Source organism: Sus scrofa, chromosome 15 (genome assembly GCF_054392235.1).
Source record: "Sus scrofa isolate SSC_HxYL_T2T_F1_AM1 chromosome 15, Sscrofa_HxYL_maternal_Yorkshire_Landrace_v2.0, whole genome shotgun sequence".
In the NCBI taxonomy this organism is placed as follows: Eukaryota; Metazoa; Chordata; class Mammalia; order Artiodactyla; family Suidae; genus Sus; species Sus scrofa.
Genome location: NC_139397.1, coordinates 59,837,630 through 59,850,305, shown reverse-complemented (window position 1 = coordinate 59,850,305; position 12,676 = coordinate 59,837,630). Strand labels below are relative to the sequence as shown.

Below are 12,676 nucleotides of genomic sequence, written 5' to 3'. Positions count from 1 at the left end.
CGTGGACCACAACTCCCAGGATGCTTCGTGCTGCCGCATTCACGGCTCTACTTCCTGCCGGGGCGTTTCCGGAATAACAGTGGCTCTGCGAGTCCAAGAAAAGTTAAAGGTGGGAGGGGTTTGTTGGCTGCTTGGGAAGCGGTTTGGAGTCACTTATTTTTTTCTTTTTCTGTCACAAAAAAGCAGCAAGTCTGCTGCAGAGATTTCTGGTGTGCAGCTGCCTCGATTTCTGGAGTGCACGGGCTTGGCTTTTCTGACCGGGAAGAGGGGTCTTTCATGCAGGCCTTACACAGGTGGTCGCGGCTTGCGCTTGTCTGGTTGCAGTAAGCTCGTCTTGGGAGTTGTCCCCCATCCCTCCCTGCGCGTAAAAGAGGCTGACAGTTCTGGATTTTGTTGGAGTAGCGGATTTTTTTTTTTTTTCTCTTTATATCTTCGCGGGCATTTCTCGGGGAGTTGGAATATTGTTTTAGGAGTCTGCAAGGCAGATGTTTTAACCTGGAAATCCGGGCGCGCTTCTTGCAAGCTAGTTAGAGTTTTGCACTTGGTTTCAATTGGGCCTGGGATCTCTATTTTTATGATCTTTCAGCTCATAATTGTTAATGTGCGCTGAAGACAACCTTGGACGAATACCTGTATTTAAGGGCAAATAAAACGCACTGCTTGACTGACACCCTTAATATATGTAATTATAAATGTAGTATGACACAAATAAATGTAATACATGGGAAACCGCAGTCCCTCCCCCCCCTCCCCCAGTGAAAGTAGAAACTTACCAGTACAGGAGTGAGGGACTGTCAGAGGGAAATGGCAAGTTGAGGAGTGAATGAAGGTGGGAGGTGAACAATTACAGTTGACCACAAGTCGCTTGTTCAAGAAATGTGTTCTTGTTGAGAAGAAAGATGGATGGTTGGTTGAGACCCAGCTTTGCTATTTATTAACTCTGTAATTTCATACAGGTTAGTTTACCTCTGAATCCCTGTTTTCTCATCTGTGAAATAACCTTTCCTCCCCACATGACAGTTTTTGTGAAGACAATTAAAATTATTATTTTAAACTATATTCATTGTTGTGAATATAGTTCTTAAACTCCATAACACTCCAAAGTATATTAGTAATGGTGGTAATTTGGCAAATGTAATGAAAGGCCAGGGGAACTAGGAATGTCAGTTAAAAGAAAAGTTGAAATTAGTGACCATGGGGTCAAGGCTGAAGAGTAAGGCCAGTGAATCTGGGAAGAGTCTGAAAATCTGGAGGAGACATACGGGTCAGTTTGCAGTATCTCTATCTTGTCGCTAAGATTGAGGAAGGTAAGAGCCACATCTGTGTTGTTCACAGTTGTCTGCGTGATGCCTGTCATGGTGTCCAGCACATGGTACCTTTGCTTTTATGTCCCTTCTGCCTGGAACACTCCTACCCCATGTATCAGAGTTCTCCAGAGAAGCATAGCCTGTCAGAGGTGTGTGTTTATACACATGTATATTGTATACATATGTATACAAGTGTATTGTATATATATACAAGTGTATTGTATACATATATACACCATAATATGCATATATTAGTAAGTATACAACATGTATACAGACTATACATATATGCATATCTACTACTATGTGTACAGTATACACATACCTATATGTAAATATAGTGGGGCACACACATATATATAAGATATACGAAGATTTGTTTTGAGGAATTGGCTTCTGTAATTTTGGGCACTGGCAAGCCTAAAGTCTGTAGGGCAGATTGGAAACTCGAGTAGAAGCTGATGTTGCAGTTTGGGGACAGAACTTCTATCACGGGGAAACCTGAGCTTTGCTTTTAAGGCCTCTCAAGTGATTGGATGAGACCCACCCACACTATGGAAGGTGGTCTCCTGTACAGCTTATAGATGTTAACCACAGCTTCAGAATAGCTTCACAGTAACACCTAGATTAGCATTTGATTAAATACCTAGGTACTGTAGCCCAGCCAAGTTGACATATAAAACTGACCATCACATCCTTAGAAAGTCTTTGCTCTATACTATCTTTTTGTAACACTTAAAATTGCAATCCTCAGAGTTCCCATTGTGGCTCAGCAGTAATGAACCCAACTAGTCTCCACGATGATTCGGGTTCAATGCCTGGTCTCTCTTAGTGGGTTCAGGATCTGGTGTTGCTGTGAGCTGTGGTGTAGGTTGCAGATATAGCTTGGATCCCATGTTGCTGGGGCTGTGGTGTAGGTCGGCAGCTGCAACTCTGATTCGACCCCTAGCCTGGGAATGTCCCTCCACATGCTGCATATGCGGCCCTAAAATGCAAAGGAAAAAAAAAAAAAAAAAAAAAAAAAGAAAGAAATTGCAATCCTACACACACACACAGACACGAGACGGACTTACATTCCCATCTTCCTTATCTTATGTTTCCGCTAGCACCTATTATCTTTGAACCATCACCCTATTTTTTTTTTTCTTTTTTTGATTTCTTGGGCTGCTTCCGAGGCATATGGAGGTTCCCAGGCTAGGGCTCAAGTCGGAGCTGTAGCCACCGGCCTACGTCAGAGCCACAGCAACGAGGGGTCCAAGCCACATCTGCAACCTACACCACAGCTCATGGCAACACCGGATCCTTAACCCACTGAGCAAAGCCAGGGATTGAACCCGCAACCTCATGGTTCCTAGTTGGATTCGTTAACCACTGAGCCACGACGGGAACTCCCATCACCCTATTTCTTATTTCTTATGTTTACTGTCTTTCTGCCCCTGTAGAATGTTATGCTCCACAGGGCAGGGATTTTTGTGTGTGTTGTTCACTAGTGTATCCTCAGCACCTAGAACAGAACCTAACACACAGCAGGCCCTCAGTAAATCTGTGTATGATTTGAAGGAAGTATGAAGATGGGCACTCAGTAAATATTCGTGGATTAAATTGCAGGTTTCATCTTGAAGTGTTCCTGAACAGACACTCTTGAATGGTGGAAGGATAGTGCATTATAGGGAAAAAAGGAAGAATTTCAGATTTTGATAGCTAGAAAGTGGAAGAAGTGAAGCAGGGTTGCATTCCCTTTACCCTGTTACTTAGCTGTGCAACTTCATACAGTTTATCTAATGTTTCTGGGCCTCAGTTTCTTCATCTATAGACTAGTAATAATAATATTTAACACACAGATTTGTTCCAATCATGAAGAATTTATGTAATAATAAGTTAGCCTAGACCCTGTCATGCAGTGAGCATGTAAGAGGTAGCTGTTGTCATTATCATCATTATTATTCAGTATCAGAGTGGGAACATTAATAAGAATCAATGGGGGTTCCTGTTGTGGTGCAGTGGAAGCAAATCCAACTAGTAACTAGTAACCATGAGGTTGTGGGTTCGATCCCTGGCCTCTCTCAGTGGGTTAAGGATCCGAAGATGCCATGAACTGTGGTGTAGATTGCAGATGTGGCTCAGATCTGACGTTGCTGTGGCTGTGGTGCAGGCCAGCAGCTGTAGCTCTGATTCGACCCCTAGCCTGAGGACCTCCATATGCCACAAGCATGGCCCTAAAAAGACAAAAAAAAAAAAAAAAAAAAAAAAAATCAATGAAGTAGACTATAAGTAAAATCACTGGAATTTAAAAGATGAAGTACTGTGAGGGTGGGACGCTGAAGTCTGAAGTGACATTAATACACAAGCTTAGGCCCTGCAGAGGGTTGGGACATAGTTCATTTTAGGTCAGGATCCTTTAATTTTGTTCCAAAACAGAATGAACATCTTTCGGTGTATGCAGCCCAGAAAACAGATTAATTGATACCAAACCTTCAGTTTGCCCCAAGCTGCCATTTTAACTATAGGGCTAATTGGTTCCAGGTCAGAGGCCCCATTCATTTGCTTCCTAGTGATCCATGAGAAAAAATGTACATTTTTGCTGCCAATGTTCTGCTCATCAGGATTCTTTTGTTTTCTCCTGAGGTTGTTGCTTTGGGCAAGAAGAGAGAGGTTAAATTCCAATAAAGCTTTATATCTACCTTATCCAGCTTCACCATACTTATTACCTCATATAGCTAACAGGCATTTTTTAAAAGATCCAAAGGAATAAACACTCACATTGAGCCCAGTACATGTCTTGCTGCTTCCCTATTCATACAAATAGAATTTCTAGTATTGGACCCCTCTGATAAAATATAATAGGTTTTTCTGATATGTGGATTGTGTGTTTATCAGAAAAATACTAATTATAAAAAAGATAATGTGGACCTGGTCATTCTATGACATCATGTCTCATTTTAACTTCTTGCAAGGAAACATTTAGAGCCACAAAGCCAAGTAGATTTCTTGTAGAAGAAAAATGAAGGCCGGAAGTTTGAGGTTTTTCTCTTGGTCTTTTTGCTTCCTGTAGTATCTGACTACAGCTAGTCATGATATTTGGTTTGTTGAAGGAGAGTAGGCAGGCATGAAAAAAAAGACAGCTGGCTTCAGCATTCTGGACTACGTTTTTGCTTCTTGATCTCTACTTTGCTCTGTTGTTATAAGAAATGAGGGAGAGAGCGCCGGGTTTAAGAATGATAGTTTCTTTCAGCAGTTCTTTTTCTTGACCCAAGGTCATTTCTTTACCTAGAGAGGATTGTGGAATTTGGAGTAACTTTTTTTTTTTTTTGAGTGACATTCAATTTAAGATGGCTGGACTTTGATGGAAAGCAGTGCTCACCTTGACCTTCCTTCAAGATTACCAGATGGAGTTCCCATTGTGGCTAATATCCGTGAGGATGCAGTTTTGATCCCTGGCCTCAATCAGTGGGTTAAGGATCTGGCATTGCTGTAAGCTGCAGTGTAGGTCACAGATACAGCTTGGATCTGGCGTTGCTGTGGCTGTGGTGTAGGCTGGCAGCTGCAGCTCCAATTTGACCCCTAGCCTGGGAACTTCCATATGCCACAGGTGCAGCCCTAACAAGGAAAAAAAAAATTTTTTTTAAAAAGATTACTGTAGGAGTTCATGTCGTGGCTCAGCAGAAACGAATCTGACTAGTATCTATGAGGATGCAGGTTCGATCCCTGGCCTCACTCAGTGGGTTAAGGATCCAAAGTTGCCCTGAGCTGTTGTGTAGGTCGCAGACACAGTTCAGATCCTGTGCTGCTATGGCTGTGGTGTAGGCCGGCAGCTGTAGCTCTGATTTGACCCCTAGCCTGGGAACTTCCATATGCCATCGGTGCAGCCCTAACAAGGAAAAAAAAAAAAAAAAAAAGATTACCAGGTAATTTCTTGTCTAAATGTAAGGGATAGGTCAAAAAAGGGTCACTGTTCTGTGCTCTGTTTCCCAAGTGGAAAAAACCTGTTGATTTAAATGGAATTCTTCCTTGCTTTCCTGTTTATTTTGTTTTAGACATGGTCATGATAAACAATAGAAATAATACTCAAATTTACTATTTTAAATTCAAGGGCAGTTGAACATCAGTTTAGTTCAGTGTTAAATTAAGACTGATTGATGTCCTGTCCAAAGCATTAGAATATCTTTTTTTTTTTTAGTGGCTGGACCCACAGCATGTGGGAGTTCTCAGGCCAGGGATTGAATCTGAGCTGCATCTGCAACCTACACAGCAGGTGCAGCAATGCCAGACCCTTTTTTAACCCACTGCATCAGGCCAGGGATCAAACACACACCTCTACAGTGACCCAAGATGCTGCAGTGGGATTTTTTTTTTTTTTCTTTCCTAGGGCCACACCTGCGGCATATGGAGGTTCCCAGGCTAGGGGTCTAATCAGACCTGTAGCCGCTGGCCTTCGCCACAGCTACAGCAACATAGGATCCAAGCTGCGTCTGCAACCTACACCACAGCTCATGGCAACACCAGATCCTTAACCCATTGAGCAAGGCCAGGGATCAAACCTGCATCCTCATGGATACCAGTTGGATTCGTTTCCGTTGAGCCATGATGGAAACTCCTGCAGTGGGATTCTTAACCCACTGTGCCACAGCAGGAACTCCAGGCATTGGAATATCTTGATAAATCCTTTTCTTTCTTCTCCTTTTTTTAAATTTTTAAAAATATTTATTTTCATTTTTATTTTTTGCTTTTTAGGGCCACACTCACGTCATATGGAAGTTCCCAGGCCAGAGGTCAAATCAGAGTTGCACTGCTGACTTACACCACAGCCACAGCAACTTGGGATCCAAGCTGAGTCTGTGACCCACACCACAGCTCACGGCAATGCTGGATCCTTAACCCACTGAATGAGGCCATGGGTCAAACTCGCATCCTCATGGATACCAGTTGGATTCATTTCCATTGAGCCATGATGGGAACTCCCAATAAATTTTTTTCTAATAGGAGCAATACAGGATAAAATTGGGTAGAACTCAACATTTTTGTTTTGCTTAATGATGGGATGTCCAAACCTGTGTCCTTTCTGATAACTAAAGCATCTGAAAGATGCTTCATCTTCTGTAATTAACCTTGTTTTACAGCCTCAGGTCTTTCACTGCACAAACCCAGGGGTTGTGACTCACGTCAAATTGTGAATTGTTTTTTCAAGAAGTCCTTGTCCCAGCATTATTTATTAGAAAGATTATTTCCCTCATTGAATTATCTTAGCCCCCTTGTCAAAAGTCAGTTGAGAGGAGTTCCCATTGTGGCTCAGCAGGTTAAGAACCCAACTAGTATCCTTGAAGATTTGTGTTCAGTACCTGGCCTTGCTCAGTGGGTCAAGGATCCGGCATTGCCACAAGCTGTGATGTACATTGCAGACATGGCTTGGATCTGGTGTTGCTGTGGCCATGGTGTAGGCCTTTAGCTGCAGCTTCTATTCAACTCCTAGCCTGGGAACTTCCATATGCCAAAGTTACAGCCCTAAGAAGCAAAAAAAAAAAAAAAGAAAAAAAAGAAAGAAGAAAGAAAAAAGAAGTCAGTTGACGTTGGCATGTGGGTTTCTTTCTGGGTTCTTATTCTGTTCCATTGAGCTATATATTATTCTCATGCCAGTGCCACACAGTATTGAAAACTATAGCTTTGTAGTATGTTTTGAAATTGGGAAACGTGAACCTTGCAACGTTGTTCTTTTTCAAGATTGTTTCGACTATTATGAGTCCCTTGAAATTCCACATGACTTTTAGGATCACATCATCAATTTCCATAAAAAAGACAACAAGGATGACATGCTTTAAAAGTAACACAATGGCTGTTATGTAAAGAACATACTGAAGTCAGTTAAGAGGCTACTTTTAGTAGTCCAAGTGAAGGAGTATACTGGCTTGGAACAGAGTATTAGCTATAGAATTGATAGAACATGGTTAGAGTTTGAAGATATCACTCCCTGAGTTTGCAGATTGATTGTGGTGTGAGAGAAAGAGAGGAACTAGGGGAGATTAAAGGTGTTGATATAAGCAATTGAGGTAACACTTTTGCCATTTACTAAGATAGGGAGCCCTGATGAAAGAGAGCAGGTTAGAGGACAAAAATCAAGACTTTGCTTTTGGGGATGCTAAGTTTGAGATGCCTATTAGAAATCCTTATGAAATTGTCAAGTAAAAAATTATATATGTATATAATTCTGGAAGAGATCAGAGCCGAAGTATAAGTGATTATGCAGGGAGTATTCAGTGTCTTGGAACTGAATGAAGTCACTGAAGGAAGGAATATGAATAAAGAGGAGTTCTGATGATGGATTGTGGGGTACCGCAACTTTGAGAGTTTGGTAAAAGGAAGAGAGTCCAATTAAAGAGGTGCAGATACCTGCAAGACCAGATGTTTGTGTGTGTGTGGTATCTTGGATATGAAAGGGAAAAAAAAATGGGGGAAGTGATTAACTATGTCAAAAGCTGTGAGCATGAGTAAAATGAGGATTGAGAATTGTATGTTGGAGGTTACTGAAGAACATGATTTCAGCAATAAGGGGGACAAAAGTTTAGAGTCAGTTTAAGAAAGAATGGGAAGGAGTGAAGTGGAAATGGAAGTCTTTCAAAGGGTCTCTTTTTCTTTTTTTAAAAAATTATGTTACAGACATTTTCATGAACAAAAATAACTAGAGAGACTTACACTTCTAGGTAACATGGAATATCAAAGACCATATTTTTTTGTATGAAACAATTTTAAGATGGGCAAAACATGTGAATGAGTGGTTTGAAAGACTTTGGGCAACAGACAACAAAAGATGATACTTGAGAGGCAAGAAGAAAAAACGAGTGAGACATACGGCTGCTGCAGCTTACTGCCATGGGAGAGTTTTCAGTACAGGGAAGTGGACAGAGCCTGATGGACTCTGTGGGTTGAGGAGATGGAGCTGAGAGACCAAGGAGACCAAGGTGGCTAGGGGTTATAGGACAGAGTACTGCACAGAGAGGGAATTTTTCAAAGATCTGTAGAGGATCCCCCTTGATTGTTTAGCTGAATACTCATCAGCATATGGTCCCTCTAAAAGGATTAGCAGAAACAGTGTATGGTGCTCACACAGTACTGAGAATGGTGCCTATTCCTTCTACCCAGAGTGGAAAACATCGAGATTCATATAACATTTGGTACAGTACCCAGAGGTTTTTGCCTCAGTAATAAGACTAATTGCCATAGATCATTGGAAAATCCTCAAATATTTATAATCTAAATAACAAATGGGTCAAAAAATAAAAAATAGGGAATGCATAGGATGACACACACAGTGTAGGGGATGACACAAAACTAGCACTTAGAAGGAAATTTAGAGAAGTAAATGACTTTATTAGGAAAGAAGAAAAATCTTAAGTTACCAACCTCAGCTTCCACTTTAAGAAACTAGAAAAAGAAGAGCAAATTAAACCCAAAGTAATTTGAATTAAAAAAAAGAACTCAGTAAAATGGAAAACCAAAATAATAGAGGAAACCAATGAAAAGATCAACATAACTGATGTATTTTTAGCTAGAGTTATCAGAAAAAAAGATGACACAAATTATCGATATCAGAAAAGAGAGAGGTGACATCACTACATTTTCAACCAGTATTAAAAGGATGATTAAAAAAAACTGAAAATTTATGCCAGTAAATCCAATAAGTTAGATGAAACAGACAATTCTTTGAAAATGCAAACCATAAAATCTTGCTCACAAAGAAATAGATACCCTAATTGCCCTATATGTACTAAAACTTTTAATCTGTAGTTAAAAACCTTTTCACAAAGAAAACCTCAATCCCAGATGACTACGTAGTGAATTTTACGAAACTTTTTTTTTTTTTTTTTTGGTCTTTTTGCCTTTTCTAGGGCCATTCCTGCAGCATATGGAGGTTCCCAGGCTAGGGGGTCTAATTGGAGCTATAGCCGTCAACCTACACCAGAGCCACAGCAACGCCAGATCCGAGCCACATCTGCGACCCACACCACAGCTCATGGCTACGCCAGATCCTTAACCCACTGAGCAAGGCCAGGGATCAAACCCTCAATTTCATGGTTCCTAGTCAGATTTGTTTCTACTGCGCCACGATGGGAACTGAACTTTTAACTCCTTTGAGGCCAAAAGTACACTGATACCAAAGCCAAAAACATTACAAGAAAAGAAAGCTACAGACCAATATCCCTCATGAATATAAAATTGCAATTCTAAATCAGATTTTAGCAAATTGCATCAAAAAACACATTATGACCAACTGAGTTTTTCAGGAATGCAGGATTGATTTAACATTTGAAATTCATCAAGGTAGTTCACCATATTAACAAACAAAAAAATTTTCTTAAACTATAGAAATAGAAAATGCATTTGACAAAATCCCACATCCATTCCTGATTAAAAAAAACTCTTGGCAAACTAGTAATTGAGGGACTTAAAATAAAAATCTATATCAGGAGTTCCCGTCGTGGCTCGATGGTTAACAAATCCGACTAGGAACCATGAGGTTGTGGGGTTCAGTCCCTGGCCTTGCTCAGTGGGTTAATGATCGGGCATTGCCCTGAGCTGTGGTGTAGGTCGCAGATGTGGCTCGGATCCCCGTTGCTGTGGCTCTGGTGTAGGCCGGCGGCTGCAGCTCCAATTAGACCCCTAGCCTGGGAACCTGCATATGCCGCAGGAACGGCCCTAGAAAGGCACAGACAAAACAAAACAAAACAAAAAATCTCTATCAACACCATACATGATAGTGAAAGACAATGCTTTTCCTCTAAGATCAAAACAGGACAAGGATGCTGAATAGAAGTGACTATTCAGCATTTTACTGAAGGTTATAGAAACAAGACTGCCTTTATTGTATGTGACGTGCTTATCTATGTTATCTCTGTTGAACTACTTACCTTTGTCATTGTAATACAAAAGAATCATAGACAATATATAACCAAATGAGCATGTCTGTGTTCCAGTAAAACTTTACTTGTAGAACAAGCATCAGACTACATTTAGCCCATGGTCCATAGTTTGCAAACCCCTGGTCTTTGTAGAAAATCCCTTGGAATTCCCCCAAAAGTTACTAGAACTAGTGAAGTTAGAAAAGTTGCAGGATATAAGACCAATATACAGAAACCAATTTTGTTCCTATATAAAAACAATGAAAAATCAGAAGTTGAAATATAAAAATAAGAATTCCATTTATAATAGTCTCAAAAATGTAAAAGACTTTGGGATGAATCTGACAAAGATGTGGAATACCCATACACTGAAAATGATATTGCTAAAGAAAAAGAAAAAGAAAATGATATTGCTAAGAAAAATCAAAGACCTACATGTATGGAGAAAAATATTCAATGGTATATGTATATACGACTCACTATTTTTGAGATATTAGTCTCCCCTAATTGGTCCATAGATTTAACACATTCTAAATTACAGTTTCAGCAGGCTTTTTTGTTGTTGTTGTAGAAATTAAAAAATTGATTCTAGGAGTTCCCGTCGTGGCGCAGTGGTTAACGAATCCGACTAGGAACCATGAGGTTGCGGGTTCAATCCCTGCCCTTGCTCAGTGGGTTGACGATCCGGCGTTGCGGTGAGCTGTGGTGTAGGTTGCAGACACGGCTCGGATCCCGCGTTGCTGTGGCTCCGGCGTAGGCTGGCAGCTACAGCTCCGATTGGACCCCTAGCCTGGGAACCTCCATGTGCCGCAGGAGCGGCCCAAAGAAATAGCAAAAAGACAAAAAAAAAAAAAAAAAAAAAAAAAAAATTGATTCTAAAATTCATATGGAAATGAAAGGACCTAAACAACCAAAACAACTTTTACAAAGAATGAAGTTGGAGGCCTAGCACAAATTGATTTCAAGGTTTATTATAAAGGTACAGTAATCAGGACAGTGTAATATTGTCATAGAGCTAGACAAATAAATTAGTGGAGCGGAATGAAGATACCAGAAGTATTTCTATATAGGTATGAACCATTAATTTTCAACAAAGGTGCAAAGGGAATTCGGTGGAGAAAGGATAGACTTTCCAGCCAATGGTCCTGGAACAATTATTGGTATGCCTAACAAATTATTAGTTTGTTGCCAGTGAGGCCAAACAAACTGAAACACTGGAGTTTGGAGCAGAGAAACGCTTACTGAGGGGCCACGCAAGGGGATTAGTGTGGCTCATGCCCCTCAAAACCCTGAACTCTCCCGGAAGGGTTTCAGCAAAGAATTTTTAAAGGGAAAACGAGGAGGGATGTCCCAGTGCATGTGATCAGCGCATGCACAATTCTCTGATTGGTTGATATTGAGGTAACAGGGTGGTTAACATTATCAATCTTTAGTTGCCAGAAAGTCTGAGGGCTCTTGTTCATCAAGCAGTTAATTTCTTCCATTTGGTGGTGGTTTTTAGCATCTGAAAAACTCAGGAAATATGCATGGGATGCTGTTATATGAGTACTTGAGAGAGGAGCTACAGCAGGGGTATATGGGAGGGACCTGTCCTGAGAAGGCTCCATAGGGTCCTGCTTGGTTACACAATTAGATCCAAAAAAAAAAAAAAAGAGTATCAATCTATATACCTCAAACAACATACAAAAATTAACTCAAATGGATTATAGACAAATATGAAACCTAAAACTATGAGACTTCTAGAAGAAAACAGGGGAAAACATTTATGATTTTGAATTTGGCATAGATTCTTTAGATAAAACACCAAAAGCACTATTTGTAAAAAAAATTTGATAAATTGGACTTACCAAAATGAAAACTTGTGCTCTTTAAAAAGACACTGTTAAGAGGATCAAAAGATTAGGATAAAATATTTGTGAATCATGTTTGATAAAAGATTTCTATCTAGGGTATTTAAAAAAACCCCTCAAAACGCAATGATAAGGGATTTGGCATTGCATGAGCTGTGGTGCAGGTCGCAGACATGGCTTGGATCCCGAGTTGCTGTGGCCGTGGCGTAAGCTGACGTCTGTAGCTCTGATTCGACCCCTAGCCTGGGAACCTCCATATGCCCCAGGGTACGGCCCTAAAAAGCCAAAAAAAAAAAAAAAACCCCACACCAAAAAAACGGGGGGGGGGGCGCAATGTTTTATTTGAACAGACGCTTCACCAATAAAAGGTTCTGGATGGCAATAAGCACATAAAAAATGCTCAACTTCATTAGTCAGTAGGAAAATGCAAATTAAAACCACAATGAGAAACTACAACAATTGGAATGTTAAAAATATAAACTCTGACTCTCTACCAAGTGTCGACTAGGATGCGGAGGATCTGGAACTCTCACACGCTGCTGGCGGGAATGTAAAATTGTACAAACACAATGGAAACAATTTTGCATTTGTTTTGAAATGATCTAGCCATTCCATTCTAGATATTTACCTA

The 12,676-nt window shown here is 40.4% G+C and overlaps 1 protein-coding gene across 5 annotated transcripts in view; it reads left to right on the top strand.

The window, feature by feature from the left end:
* The first annotated feature begins 37 nt into the window (after nt 1–37).
* IRF2 (interferon regulatory factor 2) overlaps nt 38–12,676 on the top strand; it is a 145,969-nt gene continuing 133,330 nt past the window's right edge. For all 5 annotated transcript variants that reach the window (XM_085001032.1, XM_021075622.2, XM_021075623.2 and 2 more), the window contains exon 1: nt 38–109. The gene's annotated coding sequence lies outside the window, so the exon portion shown is untranslated. The remainder of the gene's footprint in view (nt 110–12,676) is intronic.